The sequence below is a fragment of the Tamandua tetradactyla genome, chromosome X, assembly GCF_023851605.1.
Source record: "Tamandua tetradactyla isolate mTamTet1 chromosome X, mTamTet1.pri, whole genome shotgun sequence".
NCBI lineage: Eukaryota > Metazoa > Chordata > Mammalia > Pilosa > Myrmecophagidae > Tamandua > Tamandua tetradactyla.
Window position 1 is genome coordinate 169,798,871 of NC_135353.1, and position 27,838 is coordinate 169,826,708.

The 27,838-nt window shown below is 38.3% G+C and overlaps 1 protein-coding gene across 11 annotated transcripts in view; it reads left to right on the plus strand.

Moving 5' to 3' along the window:
• The window catches only part of NLGN4X (neuroligin 4 X-linked), a 327,716-nt gene that overhangs the window by 131,515 nt on the left and 168,363 nt on the right, over positions 1–27,838 (plus strand). For 2 of the 11 annotated variants that reach the window (XM_077146954.1, XM_077146952.1), the window contains exon 1: positions 26,445–27,284. The exons of 8 other annotated variants lie outside the window; for them this stretch is intronic. The gene's annotated coding sequence lies outside the window, so the exon portion shown is untranslated. One more of the 11 variants, XM_077146955.1, reaches the window with a different exon arrangement.

A 27,838-nucleotide genomic window follows, 5' to 3' on the forward strand; every position in this document is an offset into this window, starting at 1 on the left:
AACCTGAATTTTTCATTTTATAGAAAAGTGGCCAAATTCCCATATTTTGTGGATTATATGGATTATTTGATGTTTTTTTCTTTTTATACTGTTAAATAATCCCTGTAGTTTATTTCACCAGCTTAGCCTTCCACCTGTGCTGTTACATCCTGCCTCTCCCCACCTACCTACGACCCCATGTCCTGAGATTCTTCTTTTCTTACTGCTTTCCATTCGGTCTTCAACTTCCTTTTTTTCTTATTTCTTTCATTCTGCCACTTGTTGTGGTGTTCAGCTCTTCAGTCCTGGCCTTGCCCATCCCATCCTCCCTCCCCCCATCCTCTCCCTCCCCCTCTCCTCTCCTTTTCCTTGTTCCTCTCCCTCTGCTCTTGGGTGGTATGGAGTTGTCCAAATCTAGTGACATCTGTGTTTGCATATTGAGCTGTTATTTGTCTAGACATGTGTCATTTTATTCCCTTGACATCTTCTCTTGAGCTGCTGCTGTGACAGCTCCAAGTGGGGCAGTGGTTATATAAAACAGTGCACCTGTACAGTGTATTCCATGGAGCTTGCAATCAGCTGATGCTTTTCATAATGCATGGTTTCCATGATGCCACTCTTTCCAGCTTCACACCTTGATGACTATTTTTTCTAATGCCTTCCTTGATTATTTCGTTCAACCCCACCCCCTCCTTGCTCTGCCTCATCCGTGTGTGTCCCCAAGCCTCAATCTCGAATCCTTGGCTTCAAGATTTATTGAGACTGGTAGTTTCAAAATAAACATGGATTTTTTTCAAGGCATAAAAAGTAGGAATATGAGGCAGACAGATACAGCCTGCTGCAGAGTTTAAAAACCATTTCCATATGGGGCAAGCAACAGTGGCTCAGCGGCAGAGTTTTCGCCTGCCATGCTGGAGACCCCGGTTCAATTCCTGGTGCCTGCCCATGCAAAAAAAAAGCATTTCCCTATGCCTTATAGGATACTAAGAAGGCCAGAGTGCTTGAGATGTGAGTGACCCATACAAGGTCTTGTGACTGCAACCAGGGCTCAGAACTGGTGTTCAGAAGGAATCTTTCCTTTTCTAGAGGCATAGAACTGAGTGGAGAATGTATGTGACTAGGAGGACATTTTATTGCAGTTTCTGGGATTACTTTTATTTATAGCTTGGTTTGGAAACCTCCTATTTCTGGGACAGCAAGGAATTCTTCTAACCAACTATGTCCCTGAAATGTTTTCCTTTTGATTTCCATGCTAAGAAGCCACACTCTTGTCTGATGGTGCTTGCTTCTCTCTGCTTAGTATTCATGGTTTGGGCCTTGGGTAGGCATGTCTGTAAATAAGATTTCAGCATTAAACAGCCAGGGGTCCTCAGCTAGTGATAGTCTTTGATCCTAGATCCTCATACACTCTTCTATGAGAAGTTAAGAAATAAGTAAGTGTTCCTTTCTAAAACTGAATACCTAGTACAAAATGGAAAAAAAAAATCATTGTACTGGGAGATATTGTACTATTATTTAAAGTTTGATCCTGTGGATGGAATGTTAAAGCTAACGTTTCATCAGTCGTGGGAGGCAGGAGTTTTGATGCCAGTAATTTCAAATAACAAGGCTTTTGCTTCCATTTCCCAACCCTAACTTGACCCCTAATCAATAGTGAAGGGGATTCCTACATCAAGGAACTGTGGCTGGATGGTACACGAGAGCCAACATTGATGAGTGTGAAATCACAGGGAAGTTCATGAGATAAATTGAGAGACGTTTTGCATACATAAGGCTAGTGGCTGCAAGTCCCCTCAGCTCTCCAGGGGAGATGTTCTAGGAGCAGCATCATGCTAAATTAGGCTGAGCCTATCCCTTGGATTGTTTGTTTGTTTATATTTTATGTGTGTATTTATTATTTACAAATGCTATACCCAACAAGCAATAATTCTTTCTTCCCTGTCCTATTACCTAATAATCTCTATTCTACTGTCTTAATCTGCGAATTAGCTGTTTCTAGATACGTCATATAAATGACATCTTTCGACATTCATCCTTATATGACTTGCTTATTTTGCCAGCCTATTTTCAAGGTTCCTCCACATTGCAACATGTCTCAGAGCTTCATTCCTCTTTAGAGCTGGTAAAAGCCCATTGTGTTTATGTACCACATTTTGTTTATCCGTTCATCTGTTGATGGACATTTGGGCTGTTTCCACCTTTTGGATGTAGTAAATAATGCTGCTATAAACATAGGTGTATCAGTGTCCATCTGAGACCCAGTTTTCCCTTTCTTTGCTACATACCTAAGAATGGAATTGCTGAGTTATATGGTAATTCTAAATTTAACTTTTTAATGGTGCCGCCATCTTGCTTTCCATAGTGTCTGCACAATTTATATTCCGAACAAGGCTTTAGAGTGCCACTTTCTCTGCATTCTCATCAACTCTTATTATTTTCCATTGTCCCACATAATTTGACAGTAGAACCTAGCTCTTTCCTGGGATGAATGTTATAAAACAATTTTTGTTGTTGTATATACAGACAGTTGCATAGTATGGGTGATTATTCTCTATTTGCATGATTAAAAATTAGTTTGCTTCATGATAAGAAATATTTTCAGATGTTCTGCTTCAAACTTCAAGCCACTGAACTTTGGGGACTCTTTTTTCAGTTACAAATGGCTACCTACTACTAGGTAAGGAGGCATTTTGCTTTTTCCACCTACTCCTTTCCCTCCTTGAGTCTTTTTCAACTTTAGCACTATTGATATTTGGGGCTGGATAATTCTCTATTCTAGGGGATGACCTATGCATTATAGTATGTTTATCAGCGATTTCCTTAACTCACTAGACATGAGTAGTGTGTTCTGTCCAAGTCTGTTCAAAGGAACAGTGGATTTCTATGCATTTGAGGTAGATGTGTCTGAAGCTTTGTAATGACATTCAAGTCCATTCACTTAAATCCCTTATTTCTTTCCTACTACCCCTTATGGTTAGAATTGTTGATTAAAAACAAATGTATGCTTTTATAAGTTAGGTGATGCTAATACCTAATACTCTCTGTTAATTGATATTTGGAAACACCAAATCCCAGCTTTGGTATTTGGAAAAAGAGTAAAGCAAGCAAACAAACAAAATTTTACCTTCTTCCAGGCTTTTTGAATAAATGAAAGAGAAAATGACTGAAATTGGTTCACATTATACCCATCAAAATATTAACACTGAAATTTTAAACTTTTATAACTTTTGAGTAAGGTATTTGGAACATGTTCGATGATTAAAATTAAGATGAAAAATTCAGTCATTATAAAGGGTATTTCTTTAAGTCATTATTGGCTTTATTTCCTCAATAGAGGTTTCAGTTGTTTAAGGACTATCCAATAAGGGAAATCCATTTATTACTAGGATTTATAGATATAAATAAATTAAAAAGTGAATTTTCATTGTGAAATACTCAAGTTATTAATATATACATATATATAATTGCCTTAGGCACTGAAAGGATTGAATACTGAAATGATTTTTGAGTATATTATAATGTGTTGACATTCTCTTAACAGACCACATATTTTTCCAGTGTATTTATTTTTTATTTAAAAAAAACAACAAATAAAGAAAAGGACTGATGTATTAGCCTGGAGATAAAGAATAATATGGGCTCTACACAGTTGTGTTAGATTAAAGTTATAGCTCAGACACCACATAGGTTCAATAAGATTTAGTCCTTGTGAATGTAGCTGTTGACCCCAAGCTACTTGTCCTCTGTGAACAAATTACAGACCCTAAATTGTTCTAACACAAAGAACCAAAAGTGAATTGCATACAGCAAGTTATTCTCAATAAAGCTGAATAACAGGGGTGGACCAAGAAGCTGGGCTGGTGGATTAGACACAACCATTTGGGTTCCATTGTATTTCTGCCTTCCCACAAATGGAAAGCCAGTGATCATTTTGTGACTACATGAATCATTTAGACAGATTCTAATTTAATACTTTCAGGGTCACTTACAGGGTAGAGTTTCAGTCATCTGCAAAACTAAGACCATGAAGCTTCTAAAAGGTACTTGAAAGAACACATAGAACTTGACTTTGTAGTGCCTAGCGCATAGACGAAAATTGGTTGACATGTCCATTGGATTAGATCAAATCTGTGTACAGCTCCTGTATGATCTGACCCCACCCACCTCTTTAGGTTTATTGGGTGCCTCCTTTCACCTTCATCATTTGACTCCTGCTACTCTGTTCCTTCTTCCACCAAGCTCTGCTCAGCCCTGACTGGTACTCTCTTCCCCCAGCCTTTTGCAGGCTTCTTGTCTCAGCTCTAATATTTTCTGCTTTGCGCCTGTTCTAAAGTATATCTCGCTTTTAGCCAAAGCTGCTCTCTCTTCCATCACCCTGGTCTGTCCTTTCAGTACATCTTCCTATCCTGTATATTAGCCTACCTGATCATTGGTCCTCGTTGAGGAGGAATCCAAGGGCATGGCCATTGACAACTCTGTTTACTCTTGAATCCCCAGCACCTGCACGTAGTACTTAGGCAAGCACTATTTCTCAAACACATGGGTGGGTAAGTGGGTCCCTTGTTAAACCAATATGCTTACTTAATCCATTAACTGAAACTAGGGGTTGCTGAGTATTCCACTGTTGATGCACTAGCACTTTATACAAAAATCTTCTTTCCTGTTTCCATGAAAGAATGGACAAAAGAAAGTCATATTGTCCATAATATTTTCTTCATTTCTGGGAATCTTTCCTTCTTCTTCATTTTATTCATTATTTTCTTTTAATGCAATGCTAAATACCTAAACATATATTAATATTATTTATTAATAGAGCATAACATAATAGATTAATAGCACCAGATACTCTCCCACTCAATTTAAGTACCAGAACATAATAAATAATCTTCATCTATTCACGTTGTCCTTCCTTATTATAACTTTCTGCCCCAAAAACATAATCATCATCCTAAATTTCGTGTCGGTTACCACATTTCTTTCTAAAATGGAATTTAATTTTTTTTAATAATCCCTACACAAATTATTGAACAGTTTAGCTTGATTTTGAGTTTAGTTTAAACAATTTCATGCTGGAATTTTAGTGTCTTGTTTTTTTCCCCCTCAACATTAGCTTTCACTTATTTTGTGAGTTTTGGGCCATTACCTTTCACTTATTTTTACTGCTGTATAATAATTGGTGCTTTGACTATTGCATATGCTAACGTATATGCATCCTTTCCTCCTGTTGGAGGACTTTCAGGTTGCTTCAAGTGTCTCCTTGTGAACATTCTAGTACATACAAAATTTTATCATGGCCAAGAATTTATGTAGGGTAGGGGTGTTTAAAAATCTCACTACAACCTACAAAAATAACATATTGCATTGTGATCCAGTACACATACATACAAACATACACCGATCACAGATTCATATACCCATACACAAATTCACATGCAGAGAACAAATTAGAAATCTGTAAAAAAAAAAAAAAATTCGTGAAACATTGTTTCCCCTTTTCACAGGTAGTAAGAGTATCAACTCACACACATATTTGAAAAGGTTGATCCTAATACAATATATTGATTTCTAAATACATCATTAGAATGGGAACTGGAATTTTTAGACAAAAACAAATAAGAAAAGAGCCCTATTCCAAACTTAGGAGTTTTGAATCATTGGATTGGTACCTATACAGCTTACCCAGGAAAATGCAAAATGTCTTCTAAAGAGTTTGAGTAATAAAAACTACAAGTAAACCCATCTCCTTCTCCAACATTTAGTACATCAGATTCTTGTTTTCCAGGCTGGTAGACATGGTTTCGATTTCAATGACCCTGGTTACTGAGGAGTTTGAGTACCATTTCAGTGGTTAGTACCCGTTCTCCATTCTTCTGTTGCATGCTTGTTCACGTTTTACTTAGTTTTTCCTATGTGATTTTTCTTCCTTATTGGCTTGAGGGGATTCATCATTATTTTGCACACTGATGTTTTGTTAGAGCTATGTGTTGTGGAGATCTCAGCTCAGATCGTGGCTTGACACACGTGGCTTTAGAGTGACTTTTTATGAAGTGGCACCTTCATTTTCATGTGTTCTAAGGACAAATCATTGTTATCATTTCCTTCACAGGTAGTGCTTGTTCTTATTTCATCAATCATTTCCTTCTAGGGACTGACAGAGATATTCCCCCCCAGTGGCTTTAAATAATTTGTCTGTTATATCAACACTCTCTTCCATCTAGAATGAGTTTTGATATGTGAAGCTTACTGATTTAATTTTACATATTTCCTTACTTTTCACCTGTTTCCCTAGAGCCACTGATTAAGCTGTCTGTCCTTCCCACCTCGAATCTTCAGTGCTACTTCTGTCCATATCCACTTCTGGGTTCTTTGCTCTATTACTAGGTTTTATCCCTCTGTCAATAACACCTTTAATATTAAGCTTTAATATAATTACCTCCAACATGTTTTTCTATCATGTACTATCTTGCAATTTTGTCCTTTTCAGAAGAATTTTAGAAACAACTTATCAAGTTTCAGAAAATGCTACTGTTATTTTCATTAGCAGTGAATTAAATATGGGTATAGAAAAGAGAGAGATTAATATATTTATACCTGCCATTTTTATTGGAAGGAAAATTTACGTTATTTAATTTAAGCCTACCTAACCTTGAGAATGTTCATTTAGGTCCTCCTTAATGCCCTCCATTATTTAAGAAGTAAATTATCCAGTTTTCATGCAGCTTTTGGTAAAATATATATACCATGTGAAAATGATTGCCAACGAATGTGGAATCTTTTAAAAATTCTATGTTGGAATGCTTTTTGCTTCTGTAGAGATATGCAGCTGATTTTAATTTACCCAATCACAATGCTGATCTCTTCTTGTTTCTCATAACTTCTCTGTGGACTCTTTTGTGTTTTAATGTCTAAACATTTATACAGTCTTAAAATTCTATGAGTTTTCCTCTTTCTGTTCCTTAGCATATGGATACACACATATTCTGACATGCATATTTTCTTCACTGTATTCTGGTACGATGTTGAGTGCAAATAGTGGAGAACTGGACATCTCTGCCTTTATCAGAATTCGAAAGGAAATTCGTTTGAGATTTCTCCAAAAAGAATGAGTTTTTCCAAAATAAAGGTATTAGTAAGTCTCCTTTCTCAGGTTAAGGGATTTCCTGTTTTAGAATTTCAGTTCCTATTTTGGTCAGTAGTTTTATCCTGAATAGTGGCTGGATTGTATCAGTTATCAACATGCACAGGCTTTTGTGTTTCTACTTTATTTTGTGTATAAAGTGAATGACATCATTAAGTTTTAAAATTTTAAACAAGCCTTGTGTGCATCTGGTATAAACCAGAATTTTCTGCTGGATCCTTTATTTGCCAACATGGTAGACCACCATTTTACAATAAAACGTGGGGCACCTTGGTTTTTTTTTTCAGTTTAAGGAAATGCACAGAATGACTGCTGTGTGATGAGATGGTCAGAATTCCTGGAGGGATTGCCTCTGATCTGTGGTTTTAGCCATGCTTTCCCACTTCCATTCTGGCTTGCTTATCGAGGGAGAAGATTCTAGATTCTGCAGCCATTGAGATTTTAAGGAAAGCACACTGATTCCTGGAATCTCTTGGTTAACAGGCAACTGTTTTGTTTTTTTTATTTTTGTTTTCTTTTATCTGGTCCAAGGAGAGCTATGGGATAACACTCGCATCAACCAACTTCTTTGTAAAACCCAATTTCCCCACCCGAACTCTGTTTCTGTAGAAATAAAAACTGCAACCTACTTCCTTTTGAGAATGGGAAAACTAGAGTCAGTTGCACATATCAAACATCATCTGAAGTTACATTTGCTGGGTAGCACCAAATTCCCACTGTGTTTTGGTAAGGGTTTCAGAGTGGATGCCAACAAGTAGGGAAGTCTTTCAAATTAGTTTTTGAAACTATCCTTCTCTGGCTTATTATCCAAATTATACTGTCTGCATAGAGTAAGTTTGACTATTCCAAGGAAGAATTTTCATTAAATCACAATCATCTGTTCCTTAAAACTTTGGTAGGATCTGCCTACAAGGCACAAAGACATTTGGGTCTGATGTGATTTCTTTAATAATTTCAGAAATATTGAGGCTTTCTGCTAATGCTTGGGTCAGTTGTGGCTGCCAAAGATTTGCATATTTAATTATTCTCTTTTACAATCCAAATTGCTTTGGTGTCTGTTGTATTTAGTTTTCCTTGCTTTCCTTTAATATCTTCTTCCTTCACATTCTTTTGAATATTTTACCATTTTTTCCTACCTAATCTCTTGATACTTCATTTATTTTGGCCCTTCTTTTCTAATACAAATATTTATGTCTATTAAAGTTTCCCTTCTGCTTCCCCTTTATCATATATATTCTGAAACATATATCTTAGTATTTTTGTCTATTTTTAAATGTCATTTTCCATTATGATTAGACTTATGAGATATTTAGAAACATTTTTATGTTCAAGTTGTGGGGATATTTAAATTTTTTATTACTGATTTCTAACATAATTGCCAGAGAAATGGTCTTTATCATATGATTTATTCTTATTTTTGAGACTCTTGATAGCTAAGTACATAGTTAATCTTCTCAGTGTTTTATGTGTATTCTCCATTAGCTAGCTGCAAAGTTCTAAAACTATTAAATCAAGTTTTAACTGTTTAGTTTATATCATCTACTTACTCTGTTTTGATCCTGTTTGGTGTATTAAAATTGAAAAAGATTTCCCTATCTTCCTGTTTGATAGTGAATGTGCAAATTCTCTCTATAATACCACAATATTGGCTTTGGAAACTGTTTATGGTAACATATTGTTATATTCCCTGAAGAATAAAATCTTTAATCATTATGTAATTATGTACATAATTACGTTATTTCTGTCACATCTCATGCTTTTTTCTTACCTGTTTTGTCTAAAATTAACAGACTCACCCCAGTTTTGTTAGGGGAGAGGTTATCTTTTACCCAGGGGGGAAAATATATATATGTATATATACTCACTTTTTATAGTTCCAGGTACCTATAGGTATGCTAGTTCAAATGATACACATCTGGAATTTCCGTTTTCCAAACTGACAGGTTTTAGTCTATAACTGGGGAATTTAATGTCATTTACACATATTTTAGTTTGCTAATGCTGCTGGAGTGCAATATACCAGAAACAGAATGCTTTTAAAAGGGAATTTATTAAGTTGCAAGTTTATAGTTCTAAGACCATGAAAATGTTCAAAATAAGGCACTAACGAGAGGTCCCCTTCACTCAGGGAAGGCAATGCTGGAACATGTCTATCAGTTAGGGAGGTATGTGGAGACATCTTCCCACTTCCTCGCCAGACCTCTTCAGCAGCTTCCTTGGGGTGTTTTCCTTCTTCATCTCCAAAGGTCTCTGGCTGTGGGGTCTCTGTTGGTTGTAAAGCTTTTTCCAAAATGGTTCCCTCTTAAAGGGCTCCAGTAAACAACCCCACCTTGAATGGGTGGGGAGACAGCTCCATGGAAACCACCTAATCAAAAGTTACCACCCACAACTGGGTGGGTCACATCTCCATGGAAGCAACAAAAACAACCCCACCCGGCAATATTGAATGAGGATTAACAGACATGGCTTTTCTGGGGTACACAACAGTTTCAAACCGGCACAATTTATTTTGGCACATTTGATGTATTTTGACATATTTTAATATCTGAATATTTTCAGTTTTACTTTTATAATTGAACTCATTTTAAAGTTTTGAGTGAGTTTGTTTCTTCTTATCCCATATATTCTCCTTAATTAACCACTTGCATAATTTCTGTTTTTCATGGATAACTTGGAATTGCAAAATGCATTGAAATCAACAGTCTAAAATTAAACTAAGTTAACCACCCCTAAAGTACAAGGAATGGCAGAACACCTTAATACCCATCACTTCACCCCTTCCTTACACATTAATTTGGTTCTGTATTTTTATTTCTGTCCTTTTGCTTTTTTTCTACAGAGTATACAATATTGTCTTATTTAAACATTTAGGATTTTTACTCGTGTGCTTTTTATTTGCTTACTACATGTCAGTTTGCTTGTGATCTTTCTTTCCCTGCTTGTGGTGCATTCTTAAAAATGTGTACCATGAGCGTCTGTTATAAACTCCCTCAGTTTTTGTTTGATTGAAAATATCTTTGTTCCGTGCTCATTCTTGAAAGGTAATCTGCTAAGTACCCAATACTGAATTGATGGCTATTTTCTATCAGCATTTTGAATGTGTTATCTAGTATCTGGATTTGGGGACTTCAGTCCTTTACAGATTGTCTTTTGCCCAAACTGCGATTAAGATATTTGGCTTAGCCTTTGTTAATTGTCAGTTTCACGTCGTTGGTGTAGGTATCAATTTTGCTTTTTCCATTTTTCTTGTGGTTCCTGAATCTTTGAGTTCATATCCTTAATTAATACTTAAAGTGGTTGGAAATTACCTCTTCATAATGTATCATCTTCCTTCTTTCTATTCTCTCCTCTTGAAACTTTTATGATACACCTGGTGGACATTTTCACTTTAACCCTCATACCCTCTAAACTCCCTTTCAGAGTTCTACCTCTCTGTGTTGTTTTTAGAAAAACATTCTCAGATATATCTACCTTTTATTCTCTTTTCTATTGTATCTAATTTTGCGCTTCGCACCATTGATGGTTCAACAATTGTCATTTCCACTGATTTAAGTTCTATGTGGTTATTTTTCAAATTGTCCTTTCCAATTATTTCCTGTTCTTTATTTACCTTTAAAAAATCCTTTATTTGTTTAAACCTTTCTTACAGAGAAACTTATGTTCTGTACTGATACTTTTAATATCACGGTCCACCTGTGCTTGGTGATGGTAAATTTTGAGCCCTTGTTTGTTTGATATTGATTGGGGGAAACTTTCAGACCTGAATTGCTGGTGCTTTCCTTAGACAGGTTTGCATTTCCTTCTGGCAGGAGCCAGAGTGTTTGGCTTCAGCACTTTCAGGGCCCCCCTTGCCTGGGGGCCCAAGACTTGGGCTTCTGGTTCTAGCCCCCTCTGCCTCTCACCTGGCCACACCTAGAGCCCCCTCTGCCTCTCACCTGGCCACACCTAGAGCCCCCTCTGCCTCTCACCTGGCCACACCTAGAGCCCCCTCTGCCTCTCACCTGGCCACACCTAGAGCCCCTCTGCCTCTCACCTGACCACATTTACAGCTACCTCACCCCATGCCCTGACTCTGTTGCTACTACGTGCATATTCCTTCAGGGCAAATACCTTTTCCAGTTACCTCACCTTTCAGAAGACCCAGGTGAGTCTTAGCTTACCTTCTGGGGGGCACTATGTGAGAGAGAGCACCCTTGGTTATTTCCTTTCCTTAGTAATACCAGAAATTCACTGAAAGTGTCCTTATCAGGGTGAAGTTCTGTAGAAGGGGTGACTTTCAGAGTAGGAGTTTGTTTTTCCTGATGAAACAGTGCAATTGGAAGACTTTGCTTTGAGCAGAAAGGAAAAGGAGAAAGAAGGCAGGGAGGGAGGGAGAGAAAAAAGACAAAGAAAAAAAATTGGTGAAACCCACTTTTTTTATGTCCCTCATCCTACACGCTAATCTGTTTTTCTCCAGAAAACCTATGTTTTACTCCATGAAGCCATTCTGCGAGGAAATAGGTTTGATAAAAAGGGACTTTGCAGTAGTACAAATTTGGCAGGAATACAGCCGCACATCGTAATGATGACTAGGATGAGTAGGGAAAAAATGCCATTAGGTGTTAAAATGTTCATGCCATTTTCTGTGATTTAAACTCACCTGCTATTGATTTTGTGTAATTTTTAAGTTCTAAGAGTCAATAGTCAACTGTTAATCGAATCTCCTTTAAGACTGTAAAGGAAGGGGAATTTTTAGTAACTAGATATTGTATCCCTATATAAAAATTGATATTTCTCCATTGAAAGTTTCATTTTCTGGAAGTTCAGACTTCCGGTAGGAGGTTTAAAACGGGCTTTTGAAACAGCGTGGGTGAGCCCTGTCCCTGCATTTCCTCTTTCAATGATGTAAACAGGCTTCTGGGGTATCAGACCTGGAACCAGAAGGTTCGGGCAAGTGTCCTGGCAGTAAAATGATTAAGATTTCTGGTTTTCACTCACCCTTGGGATCCAGGGATTATTTTGATAACATGTATCAGGCCACTGGAAATGCGGAGGTGCTTTCCCTTGTCATGCCCTGCCTCTCCTCCTCTGTGTCTCCCTCGAAAATAGGATTTCCCAGTCTTGGCACCGCTGATATTGTGGACTGAGCAGCTTTTGCGTGGGGGACTTCCTGCCACTGCCCATTGCAGGAAGCTCAGAAACACCCCTGGCCCACCCACTGGATGCCTCCCTGGGTCTCACAACTAAAATGTCTTCAGCTATCACCCAGAGTCCACAGTTACGAAATACTGCTATAAAATGCACTCTGGGTTGATGAAAATCCCGGTTTTCATCTTTTACTGAGTACAGGGATATGGTTATAAGATGCTAGCTTTTACAAGATTTCTAGGAAAGTTCTTTGATTAAATCTTGAAATCCCACTACCACCGTTGATGAATAAAATGAAATTATATTGTTCTTTTTATATTCCCACATACAGCAGCATAAATCTTGGTGTTTTATGGTGTTCAATCAAATTTTAAGATCTAGTTTTACATGTTTCAAGATGAGGTTCTGATAAAGCAAAAATTGAAATGGGGGCAAAAGTTAATATCAAGGTAAGGATATGGCAACACAACCCCATTTCACGAATGAGATACCACAAAATGCATTATGTCTAATACTTTCTTGAAATTATTAAGATGAAGATATTTTAATTAGCTTTTATGTAAATATGTTATCAAAATATAGTAATAATTTATTAATATATAAATATAATAAATGTATCAAAGTATAAGGTAACTTATTGAAATACATACATGATAAATACCATTACATTAAAATATATAACATTTTATATTAATAAAATATGTAATCAATGTATGTGGAGGATATATATATTTACAAATAGTGGAAGACTAAGGTAAGATGAAACACTACAAGTTTAGCATGATTCTGTGATTATTAGGAAACACAAGACTACAGTTAAGCAGGTAGTATGTTTGTCAGCTCCATAGCTCCAGGTGGCGTTATGCAGAGTTGGCCGCATATTAAATGGCCATGAATAATTAGCTATTGTGGGGATTGTTCTCAGATCTATCCTGAACTTGTTTCCCACACTTGCAGGCACCTGTTTCCTAATGCTATATATAGCTTCAGTCTCATAAAGGATGTACATTTTGCAGATGAAGAAATGGAGGCATTCAGTGGTTAAGTACTTTCTTGAGTGAACTTAGTTGCTAGTGACTGGGCAGATTGAACCCTGACTTGTCCTAGTCTAAAGTCTGGAGATATTTGCTGTCCTCCTTTGTCTCAATGCCCGTGCTCCATTTCTGGTCTATTTCTTCAAGATACTATCTCTGAAGGCATCACTAACTCTCAAACTCTCCTTATCAGAATGTTGAAGTCAGTAGTTTTCACTCTTCTCAACTTGCTTCCTCCTGAGTTTTCTTTGGATGGCCCTTCTACCCTTGGATACTTTGATCTCAACTACTTCTCACTTCCTTACTGTTCTGGAGTGGATGCATGAGGAAACAGCAGCTGAAATCAAATACATGCAACCTAAAGACTTTCAGAAATCTGTGTTTTGCCACTGGTATGCAAATTTAGTTTAAATAAGAATATTCTCCAATTCCTGCATCTTTTGATGTAGCAATTATTTATTGAACACATGCCATGTTCTTGGAAAAATGTTGGGTGCTATATAGAATTAATTGTGATAATAATGAAGACCTGCAGAGATATTTAAAAGCTCCTCTCTCTATTCAATCACGATAGCCACATATAAACCTATTGAAGGATGAGGTAGGATAATGGGAAGAGTCTAAGAAACATCAAAATGTAAAAGAAGGTTCCCCAATTTGTTTATTTTAGTAGGCATTAACATTTGTTCATCTTTAATGACATGTATCTGTTGAACATCAGTTCCAAACCATTCACTGTGATATACTTATATGATCAATTGGCTTGTATGTGTAGACTTTACATGGATTTATTTTAGGGCTGTATTATAATTTTCTTCTCATTATGAAAAATGCATCTAATGGTTGAAATTAAATTGTTGCCAAATGATGAATTGCTTCGTGGAATTTACTTAGGATTAAGCTGGACATTAAGTAAATACTTTGAAATCCTCCTTTTCTACATGGGGATCCATTTCATCTCATTCATTTATTCAGCAAGCATATGTTAGCCCTCTACTTTGCATGAGGCACTGTGCTAAGTTCTGGGTGAATAACGGAGAGGCCAACTCTTTGCTCTCAAGGAATGTTTAGCAGAGGTGCAGAGACAAACACTCATCAAAGAAACAGCCAAATGAATCTATCATCATAAAGCATGATGAGCACCTTAGAGGAAAATTACAGCATGCTGTGATCAGAATGAGGGAGCTGACCTTGTCTTTGAGGCAAGGATACAGTGACATCTGAGCCAAACAGGATGAGTAGGTGTTACCCAGTTGGAGAGGTGAAAAATGACGTGGTAAGAGGGAAACCACCTCTGAAGGGCTAGAGGTGACCCAGTTTGCTACTGTGGAAACAAAAACAGGAAGAGGGGGCATGAGGTAAGGCTGAATGCTTAGACACTGGCCCAGTTGTTTGGGGTCTTGCTGAAGAGTTGGAGGCCAGTGTATGTCACTAAGGTTTTTATAGACTACTGTTGTAGTTTTCTGGTTACCCAAGCAAATACCACATGGTGGACTAATTTAAACAAAGGAATTCATTGGTTCTCAAGTTTGAAACTAGGAGAGGTCCCAATCACGGCATTACCCCAAAGTGATGCTTTCTTCCCAAAGACTGGCATTCTTGGACTGGCTGCCATTGATCCTTGGTCCTGGGCGCCTTCTTTTGCCATATGGCAATGCATATGGCAGCCTCTCTTGGCCTCTCCCTTCACTTCCAGTTGCATTGAACTTCAGCTTCTTGCTTTCTGTGACTTTCTCTCTCTCTGTCTGAATTTCATTCTTCTTGTAAAGGACTCCAATGATAAGACTAAAACCCACCTTGGTTGAGTTGGGCCACACCTCAACTGATGAAATTTCATCATTTCATCCTACTTACAATGGGTTCAAAGAGGAATGGCCTAGTTTTAAAACATTGGGCTACATAGCTCCAAACCACCACACATACTCTGGCTGGGAAGTTAGGGACAGACTAGAGTAGGCATCTTAGTTAGAAGATCAGTCTGTTTTCTGGGAGAGAGATGCTGGTAGCTGGGGCCCGAGGAGCAAAGATGTAGACAAGCTGATAGACAGTACTAGAGAGATTTGGAGGAAATCAGAGAGATGATTTATTCAACCTTGTGAAAATAAATTGCAAGTTAGATGGAATCTCCTCTTAGTTTCTACTTAGAGCATCTTCATGGTGCCATCTAAAGATTGGAATACTGGAAGTTCACAGGTAACATGTAGCAATTCAAGTAATGCTTTTCACCTTTTTCTGTATTTCCCTTTAAATAGAGATTTTAAAGACCACTGTTTTTTTTTTTTACCATATGCAGCTTCCCATCATTACAAGATTTTGAACGCTATGTCCTTCATGGTGGGTATCCTCTGAAATTTGTATACATTTCAAATAATATAAACACAATAATACCAACAATCAATGTATATATATGAATAATAATATATGACTCTTTGCCGTATAATAGTATATAAAATGATAACTTGAGGTTAGTGCAACGGTGGCTCAGCAGGCAGAGTTCTCCCTTGCCCTGCTGGAGACCCAAGTTTGAGTCCCTGGTTCTGGCCCAATGCAAAAAAAAATGATAATGTGAGTGATAATTTAATATAACATTTTTGAGAGGCTAATAAAAAATTCTAAAATATGATATACCAAAACTTGCATGTGTTTGAAGTCTAAAATTTGCTTGTGTGCTATAATGTTTTTTAGAATATAGCGCAAAAAGTCCAAAATTTGCTTGTGTGCTATAATATTTTTTAGAATATAGTATAGAATATAGGATTTCAAACTGTAAAATCAGAAATTTCATGACTGAGGTCAAATCAAAAGTTTGATTAAGGTGGGCACAACCAAATGGATGAAGAAGCAAAGCTGACCCTCTGATGTTTGTGTGGTGTTAGAACGAGTATTTCCCCCGATGTAACTGGTTGGAACCTAAGGACACAAGACAGAGCAATTTTGGAGGAAATCATTTATTTACTTTATCTGTGTAGGCAAAATGTTTTCATCACACCAGAAAGATGCTTTAATAATTTACAAAAATCTATATAATCTATTTTTAATTATTTATTTAAAAATAAATTTTATTTTTTTAATTCTTGAGTGCATTAAAGCCAATACAGTACATGTTTGCTGCAGCCCTTCCAAGTTACAAGAACCAGGACAGAGGGTCTGGTCTCAGAATAGATTCGTACCCTCCTACAGCTGAGAACTAACCAAGGACGCCACCTCCCTGTGGCATGATAAATTCTCTGAGGAGCCTGTATGAGGAGAGCTGGGGCCATGGATGGGCAGGGACCGTGGGTTCTCCCGTGTGTGTGGAATGGCTCCACAGTGCTTGTCTTCTGAGATCTATAGGCTGCATCCTCTCAGTGGGTGAATGGAAAGAGTGCAGTGGGAAGGATGGAAGCCCAGGCAGATGGAATTGGCAGCACCATGTTGGACATCAGCTGAAAGGGGTGCGGTGATGGGGAAGGATGGTACTCCAGAGCTGGGAAGGTTCAACTCTGGAGGGTGCTACGTGACCTTTGGAGTTAGGCAAGGTCATGAGCATCCTTCTCTGAGAATGCTGAAGCCTTTTCGGGTTTAAAATGAAAGTATCGTGGACTTGATGACGACCTTAAGAGTTAGAGTCATAACCAACGTTCCTGCTTATTTGGAGGAGTTATCAGTGGCAATGTGCTTTCATTGCATGAGGTTGTAACCATTAATGCTGTTTCTCATGGAAAGAAAGTATGTTAAATCTTTACCTTGATTGTTATTATGAAGCATGTCACGAGAACTTAGGGTACAATCCTGCTGATTTTCATGAGACTGATACCCTTCTTTACCCAAATACTGGTTATCCTTGGGAATTTCCATTCCGGGGGATGTTTCTTAGTGCAGGTATCAGGGCAGAGTTGGGATATTTCTTGGCCATTTTATAACACATTAAAATGTGGATCCCTTGTCTGGCCCTAATGCCCCTCATGAAGAGAAATCTAAACACATAAAAGAAAAATAAAATACTGAATAAACATTTTTGTAAAGATTGTCAAAGTGTGTTTTCCATGAAAAGCTTTATAAAAATTAAAAGAGCTATGCTTTCCTTAATTTCATGGGAAAATTCACAGTTTAGATGTCATACTCATTATTTTTTACTTTTGTGCAAGATTTTTTTAAATATTATTTTGATAACGAATATGTACAACCAGAATCTGATTGTCTTAAAAATTTAGTTAGGGTCATTGAGAAACATTTCTCAACATTTCCAATGTCTGTGATTGAATTAATTTCAGATACAATAATTCTTAAATATCGATGATTTTTAAGTGAAATAAGTTATTTTAACTGTACCAAAATTTAAATGATTGTGCATATTCATTATCTTCAAAGTGTGTTTTGAACTTTAGTTCCTTGAATTCATTAGAGAATTGTTCATGAATTTAAAACAATTGTCTACAGTCTATGACTATACTACCTTGGCCTTATATAATCTTTGTTGTTATTTAATATTGTTCAAAACTGAACAGTATACCTTTGGTTAAAGAACTATATAAAAATATAGATATGGTGCTTGGAGAAATTTCACATTTATTTTTCTGTTTTTAGTTGTCATCTCTAAGTTTTATTGATAAAAGTCTTAATACTATCCCCTCACCCAACCCCAGGCCTTTAACCTATCAGTGTAAAGTAATTTCATTCTTAAAATGGCAGCTGGGGAGAGCCACGACAGAGACCAAAAAGACAGCGTACCCCATTCTGGAACAGCTGAACGGGCAGGGAGAATCCACTGAAGTGAGATACCTGAGGGGCGCGTGTTTTCCCAGCCGGGGCGGCTGGCGACTGGGGTTCCCTCCACGCACGTGGCTCCCCGGTCTGACTGGGAACGTTGGATAGTGGGGCCCTTCCGCCACGCTTGGTGTCTCAGGTCGGCTGGGCAATTTGGACCAGCACTCCCCCAAGCCGCGGCGGCCGGCGACCCCCCTTCCACGCGCGGTTTCCTGGGCCAACTGCGAGATTCAGATTGGCAAGTTAAAGGAGCCACAGCATCTTTTACTGGTGGGCCCCGCAGACAGACGAGAGCCACGAGCACCACCTACTGGGTAGGAAAAGAAAAACAGAGCCCAGAGATTTCACAGAAAAACCTTTCAACCAGCCGGGTCCCACACCCAGGGAAATCTGATCAAATGCCCAGACACCAGCAGAAAATAATGAATGAAGCTCGGAAAATTGAAGATTTGGCCCAGTCAAAGGAACAAACCAATAGTTCAAATGAGATACAGGAGCTGAGACAACTAATGCTGAATATACGAACAGAAATGGAAAAACTCTTCAAAAACCAAATCAATAAATTGAGGGAGGACATGAAGAAGACATGGGCTGAACAAAAAGAAGAAATAGAAAATCTGAAAAAACAAATCACAGAACTTATGGGAGTGAAGGACAAAGAAGAAAAAATGGAAAAAACAATGGATATCTACAATGGTAGATCTAAAGAGACAGAAGCTACAATTAGTGAACTGGAGGATGGAACATCTGAATTCCAAAAAGAAACAGAAACTATAGGGAAAAGAATGGAAAAATTTGAGCAGGGGATCAGGGAACTGAATGACAATATGAAGCGCACGAATATACGTGTTGTGGGTGTCCCAGAAGGAGAAGAGAAGGGAAAAGGAGGAGAAAAACTAATGGAAGAAATTATCACTGAAAATTTCCCAACTCTTATGAAAGACCTAAATTTACAGATCCAAGAAGTGCAGCGCACACCAAAGAGAATAGACCCAAATAGGCATTCTCCAAGACACTTACTAGTTAGAATGTCAGAGGTCAAAGAGAAAGAGAGGATCTTGAAAGCAGCAAGAGAAAAACAATCTGTCACATACAAGGGAAACCCAATCAGACTATGTGTAGATTTCTCAGCAGAAACCATGGAAGCTAGAAGACAGTGGGATGATATATTTAAATTACTAAAAGAGAAAAACTGCCAACCAAGACTTCTATATCCAGCAAAATTGTCCTTCAAAAATGAAGGAGAAATTAAAACATTTATAGACAAAAAGTCACTGAGAGAATTTGTGACCAAGAGACCAGCTCTGCAAGAAATACTAAAGGGAGCACTAGAGTCAGATACGAAAAGACAGAAGAGAGAGGTATGGAGTAAAGTGCAGAAAGAAGGAAAATCAGATATGATATATATAATACAAAAGCCAAAATGGTAGAGGAAAATATTATCCAAACGGTAATAACACTAAAAGTTAATGGACTGAATTTCCCAATCAAAAGACATAGACTGGCAGAATGGATTACGACCCAGCAATACCACTGCTAGGTATCTACTCAAAGGACTTAAGGGCAAAGACACAGACGGACATTTGCACACCAGTGTTTATAGCAGCATTATCTACAATTGCAAAGAGATGGAAACAGCCAAAATGTCCATCAACAGACGAGTGGCTAAACAAACTGTGGCATATACCTACGATGGAATATTATGCAGCTTTAAGACAGACTAAACTTATGAAGCATGTAATAACATGGATGGACCTAGAGAACATTATGCTGAGTGAGTCTAGCCAAAAACTGAAGGACAAATACTGTATGGTCCCACTGATGTGAATCGACATTCGAGAATCAGCTTGGAATATATCATTGGTAACAGAGACCAGCAGGAGTTAGAAACAGGGTAAGATAATGGGTAATTGGAGCTGAAGGGATACAGACTGTGCAACAGGACTAGATACAAAAACTCAAAAATGGACAGCACAATAATACCTAAGTGTAATGTAACTAGGTTGGAACACTGAATGAAGCTGCACCTGAAATATAGTTTTTTGTTTGTTTGTTTGTATCTTTTGTTTTTGTTTTTTTCTTTTTCCTTTTATATATATATATATTTTTTTATTAGTATTATTATTTTAATTCTCTTCTCTATATTAACATTCTATATCTTTTTCTGCTGTTTTGCTAGTTCTTTTCCTAAATCGATGCAAATGTACTAAGAAATGATGATCATACATCTATGTGATGATACTAAGAATTACTGAGTGCATGTGTAGAATGGAATGATTTCTAAATGTTGTGTTAATTTCTTTTCTTTTTTTGATTAATAAAAAAAATTTTTAAAAAAATGGCAGCTGGGGATTTCCTTGGTTTATATCCATAATACAGTACATCTTTAGAGTCGATAGCCTTTTTCTTGTGGAGTATTTCATACAGAATTACATAGTGCTGGTTCTGACTATAAGCAGAAGAAAAACAAACTGCTAGCTGCAGTGTCGTCCGAGTGTCTGATGTTTCCCTGAATGGAAACCTGCTCAGATCTTGATGGTTTGTCTCAGGTACATTGGCAGTCTTATCAGAGCTTTCTAACATGGACAGTGAAAAATGGCTTCTGTGGGAGCTCGGCAGAGAAAATGAAGAGCTTTGCATTTTCTCTTGGCATTTCCTTCCATTGTTAAAAAGGTCAGATATGCAATTTAAAATGTTCCATGCATGGAGCATGACAAATGTCACATAGAGAATGAAAGTGTTTTCACTGGCATTTTTGGACAGTTTCCAAAGGGTGCCATTTTCACCTTTCCCCTCTTAGGGATTTGCAAATTTTGGACTGTGCAAAATGTCTGGTCGACTGTACATTGTCTACAGGGAAATGCTACATGGATGCCATGGAAAACGTGTGTAAGAGGATTTATAAGTGAAAAATCGAAGAGCCCCATGAAAAATTAAAGGAATAACTTGCAAAAACTGTTAAGGCAGCCCGCAGAAGAAGAAATAAAGTGTCTAAATAAAAATGCCTATTGAATTCCTATTTAAAGAAATGCAAACCAAGCTATAAATGCATTATTTTATGTTTTTATTTTATTGTCCTTTTGCTGTGCTGAATGGCAAAACCAAATTCAGTTAAGTGTGGGCATTGTAAAATGAACACTCTCATCTTCTGCTAGAGGAAGGGTAAATTAATACAGACATTTGAAAGAAATGGAGTAAATATATTAAAATTTTAAAAGGCAGCTGTTGTTCCCCCCAGCAATCCTGCTTTTAGGAAACTTTCCTACATATATATAAACAAAGATGACTCTACATAGATCTCTGTTTCAATCTAGATTTCTTGTACTGGGTAATAAATAACTTATGCTTCATTTAAGAAGAATGAGACATAGCAAAATATGCAGACACACACACACACACACACACATATATATATATACACATACATATACATAAATAGAAGTCACAATAGCATTTAAAGTCTGTGAATGCATTTACAGATATTTGTGTATGTACCTGAGTATGGATATGCACATTTAACATATATGTGCCTGTGTATATATCCATGTGAATATACATATTTGTATGTATCTATGATTGGTGTCACTGCCTAGAAAAACATGTATCCATGCGAATATATATATATATATATGTGCTTGTATATCTATGAGTTTGTCATTACTTAGAAAGTCCAAAAAAACAAACTAAATCATTAATAGGTTTACTTCTGAGAAGGGGCATGAAGGACACATTTGGGGAGTGATAAGAACTGTCAAGAGAAAAGAAGTCTTTACTTATTTGCGTGTATTTTGGCATTTTTCACAGTAAAGCCTTAATTATTAAAAAAATAAATCATTGTAATGTCTGTGTGAGAAGCCATCATGAGAGAAGATGGTTTAATATTTTAGGGAAAAAAATAACGCAGCTCAGGACTGAAACTCAGCTGATGGAATACCATCTGCCCATACTGTATGGTGAGAGCAGCCTTGCAAGGATGGAAGCCACACATTTAAAGAAATACGATGAACCTCCTACTATGTGAGAGAAAGACTGATGGTTTGTCAAAGTGATTGTACACATCGTCCCGATTTTGAGATTTGGGCCAGTGATTTTAGAAGACCCAAGAAGTTTCCCTTATCATTGATAAGGTGATGCAGAAAAACCTACTAGGGGCAATAAATGGCTTATTCCACTTTGTTGTCACATTTACCATTCTTCATTGCTTCTTTGGTCATGAGAGAAGCCCCCAGAGAAATAAGCAGCACACGGCATCTTTGACAACATCTTGTGATTTTATTTTGTATGCTGAAAGCAATGATTTTGTGCTCGAAACCTTCCATAGCTATCTTCATCCAGTAATAATTACTTAATTGGTTCACCTGGGTTTTCTCACTTGATGGTCACCACAACTCCATGTGATACCTTTCAAGCCCATACATCCAGGAAACAAACAATAATCGAAAGCTTATGTAACTAAAAAGTGACAGAGTTGGCAGCAATAGAATGCTATTCCACTAAACCCCACTTTCTCCCAGTGACCCTCTCCCTGTCAGATGGGCCACCCTTCGTGTTTGCCCTTTGCTGTCTTGAACCCCTTAGAGTAAGTGATGCTTGAATTTTCGGTCATCACTCAGTAAAGGGCACTGGAGTCCATGTAGATGGTTTTCTGAACACACTGACTCAATTCATATCATCAACAATAATGTACTTCAGTACCCATTATATACCCCGCTAAATGTGCTGAGGTCCACCAAGCTGGCAAAACCATTAGACAGGGTTATCCAAACCCCATTGGAGAACATCCGTGCAGCCTACAGAAACACTTGGCATATTGTGTGAGTTCTGGTTAGGGCAATCCCAAATAATAGTACAAACCTAAAACTTATATAGTATGAGTACTTAAGGCAGGATCAGTCTATCATGGAACTAAAGGATCTGATTGCTTCAGTGTTTTCATACGGATGACTTGAATAATAGGTGATAAGTCTGTGAAACCCATGTTGACTTGGGGGTCCAAAAAAGAACAGAAGCATCAAAGCTTCTTGAATTCCACTAATTTAAATGCTTTGATTCCATTTAAAACCACTTCCCAGCTACTCATTTTATCTTCCCCTCCTTCAGGCTTGCCCTCTGCCTTCCCCTTGACCCGTTGTAGGACAGTGTTACTGAGCTATCATCTTTCATCCAGGAAATGGTCAAGGAATTCTGGGTTCTAGGTCTGAATGCTTAGAACTCTGAAATCCTGGACCTCGTGCAACTTTCCTATTATTCTTCTAATTATCACACTTTTCTCTCACTTTGTTGCTCTTTTGTGATATTGTCCCCTTCAGCTCTCCAAGAACTACCTTTTTTCTTCAGCCACCATATGTGCTGAATAGATCACGTGATCCGATTTGAATTATTTAACCACCACCATTGACCTTCTCCTCTGCTTGTGCCATGCTTACCTGCCATCCACCAGCCCCAGTTCCATCCAGATACCATTTTCTTTGACTCTACATCACCGCTGGCATCAACTGAATCCATGCACAGATTGATCTCATTATGAGCCTGTGGTTTCCACAAACGGGGGATCTTAGTGATGATCTGTGATCCTTTTGGTCACGTTTCTCATCAGTTCTGGCCTCCATTCTCCCTGGCCTTGACCCAGCTGTTTCCCACCTTCCAGCCTTCACTTTTAGTGGACACCATCTGATACTGTTTCACAGAGAAAACTAAGAATCTGTCAGGAGTGAGCTCCCACAAACTGCATAGTGCAATTGACAAATAAATCTCCCAGATTTATGTGTACCCACAGTGCTCTGGTCCTCTAGAAGCTGGGCCAGATTCAGCCACACAGCTGTAATCTAGTCAACTCAACCACCTCTTCCCTCTCTGTTAGCCATCCCATCTCCTCAAACCTATGCCACCTTGATTTATCTACTACTTGAGTTTTGACATATCTTTCTCCTAATAATAATCACATTTCTCAAAGACGGAATTTCACTTCCTTTTTTCTCATCCATTTCCCGAAAATCTGATTTTCACCCCGTTACTCCTGTTAAATAATCACATTATTTTATGACCAGTAATTTCTATATCGCCAAACCCAGTGGATACTTCTCTGTAATGGTCTTATGTCAGTTTTAGGGGCACTTGGGACTGTTGCTCAGTCTTTATTCCTTGGCTTTCATTGCATCCCTATGACTTCATTTTATTCTGCAACTCTGAGAAGCCCTTCTTAACTTCTCTTTTTATCTTTCAATATTGGTTACTTTGAGTTTTTTTATTGTCTCCAATCTCTTCTCTCTATGATCCCTTTCGGCAGTATATTCCATTTCTGTATTTTAGCTGCCACCTCTGTCCAGCTCAGATGACCAACCTGAGATACAATGCTTGCATTTTTAATTTCACTTAGAACAGACTGTAAGCTCAACATGTCCAAATATTGATAGATTATTTTCCTCCCCAAACTATTCCTTTCTGTACTTTTATTGGTCAGAGTCATCCCAAATACCAACTCCTCCAAGGTATGAACCCAGACTCCTATTTTATTTCTCCTTTCTCATCTCTTATGTAATGGCTATCTATAGCTCACGAATTCTGCTCCAAACCACATCCCTGAATGTGTGCCTTCTGCCTGATACCCACATTTGCTGCTTTATTTCCATCATCATCATCTCAGTTTGGATCGCTACTGAATTCATCACTCCCCTACCTCCAGTCCATCTGTGATGATGAAGTTCATGTGCCAACTTAGCTGGAATACTGTGCAGTGGTTTGGTCAAACAGGCACTGCCCTGATTGTTATTCTGAGGATAGTTTGTGGATTTAAATCATTAGTCAACTGATTGCAACTGTGGTTATTACATCTGCAGTCAACAAAGGACACTGCCTTCAGCAAGAAGAAGCATCTCCTCATACCATAGTTGAAGGCCTTATAAGGGAGAGCTGAGCATTTCAGAAGGCAGAGGAATTTCCATCTGTCCTTCAGCCAGCCAGCTTCTCCTGGGGAATCTATCAAAACCTTTGTCAGAGTTCCCACCTTGTGGTCTGCTCTCTAGAATTCAGGCTTGCCCCTCCCCACGTTGGTGTGAGCCAATTCCTATTATAAACCTCATGATGTTGACGTATATACACGCATTTATATGTGTGAGTTTGTGAGTGTGTGTATATGTAAATGTAATTTCCTGTTGATTCTATTTCCATGGAGAATTCTTAATGCACTGTCCTTCAGACAACCCTCAGGCTTATCTTCCCAAATCTCTGATCTGAGATCAGAGAAGCAAATATCTCATATTGGTGCCCACCATCTTGGCTACCTGGGAAAGCCCAATACCCTTAGATGGCAGAGAAGGCTTTTTAAAATCTGCCCATGACTCCCTCTCCCAGAGTTGGCTCCCTCCATTTCCCTCATATGCTCAGTGCTTCAGCCACTTGAACAAGCAGTCCACAGCTCCATGTACAAACCGTGCTTTGCTATCCACCCCCAGGCCTGCTTTCTCCCAAGCTGTACCCTGATGCCTTCCTCCCCACTTTCCATCTACAAAGGTACCACTCACTGAGTAATGCCTGGTACCAGATATTTTCTTCCCTTCAGTTACCAAATCATCTTTGTGCTTTATCTTAGCTTAGTGTCTTCCAGCTGCTTACTTAGCAAATGATTTCTGGATTGAGAAATTAATGAATGAGATGAGTATTTTCTGAATTATAGAACATTGGAACCAGAGGATAACCCGGGGAGAATTCAGTCCAAATAAAAGAATATCTTATGTTGGAAAATTATTCAATGTATTATTAAAAGCATTTATTTGTTCTACTTGTGCTAGGTGTTGGGAATGTAACAGAGAATGTGGCAGGGTGGTCCAAGCCTTTATGCAGCAGAACAAATAAAAAAATAATAAAACCCACACCTGTTGTTTTTGAAAGTGTGCATGTAAGCAACTCACATACAGAATCACTGTGCAATGACATTCTTTTGGCTTTGGTGTCGGAATAATATCGCATCATAATAATCACATTATAATGCCTGATAACATTTTAATTGGCTGATGGTTCTTACAAGTTGATTTTGATAGATTGAGAGGCCATTACATGAGATACCTCCAGTTGCACCCACAAACGTGGCTGTCTGCATGGATCTGCGTGGTTACCCCCATGTATGAGGATAGATCTACACCTCTGTGAGTGTGTACCTCCACTCCCCACCCCACGGAAGATGTCTGAGGTTTCAGGAAGTTGGCATCACCTTCTTGTGACCTTCATTGTCTGCTCACCAACATAACAGAGTGGCTCATGTGATACCAGTGTGAATTAGCAGACAGACTTCCTGGGGGCCGATGACAGTGCAGAGGAGAGCATGTTTTTCTGTTTGACAAGATGAAGGCAAACAAACTGATAGGATTATGCAGTCTATGCATCCAGTGGATCTGGAAAGCCAAGTTCAAAGATAGGTAGATGGCTGGATCTCAGAGGGTGGATTCTTTGGTCTTCAGTATCCCTTGTGGTCAAGTAGTTTCAACCTCCTCTTAGAGGTGTGACTCATACCTGAAGATAAAAGCATTGTTGACTGTGGAATAGTGCTTAGCCTCCCAGCTGAAGTCCTGTCCAGTTATCTCCCCACTGACTGCAAGCCACTTTCTCTGTGTGACTTCAAACACCCCAACAAGCTTTGTAGACCAAGGCTTGTCCATTACATTAAGTTCTATAATCTTGATTTGGCTGGGTCAGTTTGCTTCTTGAAGATATCGTCGTGGTTTTTTTCTTAGGGAGAGTTTCGGGGCTACATAAATTCCTTTCCAACAATAGGAAGTTCATTTTGGGTCAACATTATCTGAATGACTGTGAGGAGACATGCGGATATCTTCAGAATATATTTCTATCAGGAAACAGAGTTGCATTACTTTCATTTAAATTTCAAATGTCCCACTAGTCCCAAACTCAGACTTCCATGAATACACAACATATTCTCTCTTGTAGACAGAGTTTTTTGTGTATTTTCCAGTTTCCACCATGGGGGTGAATTTTACAGTTTCCCTGACAGGTTACATGCTTTGTGAGGTAGAAACCCCCAGGAAGATGTCATTCACTGGGAGTCACGCCCCCATTGTTGATGTGTCAGAGGGTGAGCTCTGGGAGACAAGGGATGGGATGGAGGTGAGAGGTGGGTAGTAAGAGTTGGACCCAGGCTCTTCCAAGCCCTTCCTCTGACACCTGAAGCTGAGGAGGATTCTCCTTCCACAGAACTAGGAGTTCTTCAGCTGAGAGCTACGGATACCTGTGCAGCCCATACAGCATTTTGTGTGAGTAGGTGTGGATGTGTTTACCTGTGAGATGTGTGTCTCTTCGAAGAACCCTGTACACAGAAAAATCAAGAATCCTGGTTCTGGATTCTGATTGAGGTCCTGATGGAAGGTAAATTCCATTCTTGGAACGTAATAAGAATTCCTTGTTAATGTGTATGAGGTAGGACCATATGGGATTGCCGTTTGCTAAGGCATTAAGTTATTGAATATTGTCATTTTCATATGCTACATCCAATAGCATATGTACAGTCACATCTTATCTCCCTTCCCGAATCCTAAGCTTTCCCAAATCAGGGGATATCTGTGCTGCCTGACCTGAAGAAAATGGAGAGGAAAATATGTTCCAATATGGAAAGGAGAGCATTGGAGTTAGATCTTGTTTGAAACCTCTTGTCTGTATGACCTAGGGCGAACTGTCCCAACTCTCTGGAAAACTAGCATAAGGAGAAAACATGGGTTTGTTGTCAGGATTCCTAAAAGATAGTAGGCTCTTAATAAATCTAAGTTCCCTGTTCCCTTTATGATGTTGGCGTTAAGGAGGATGACTCTGC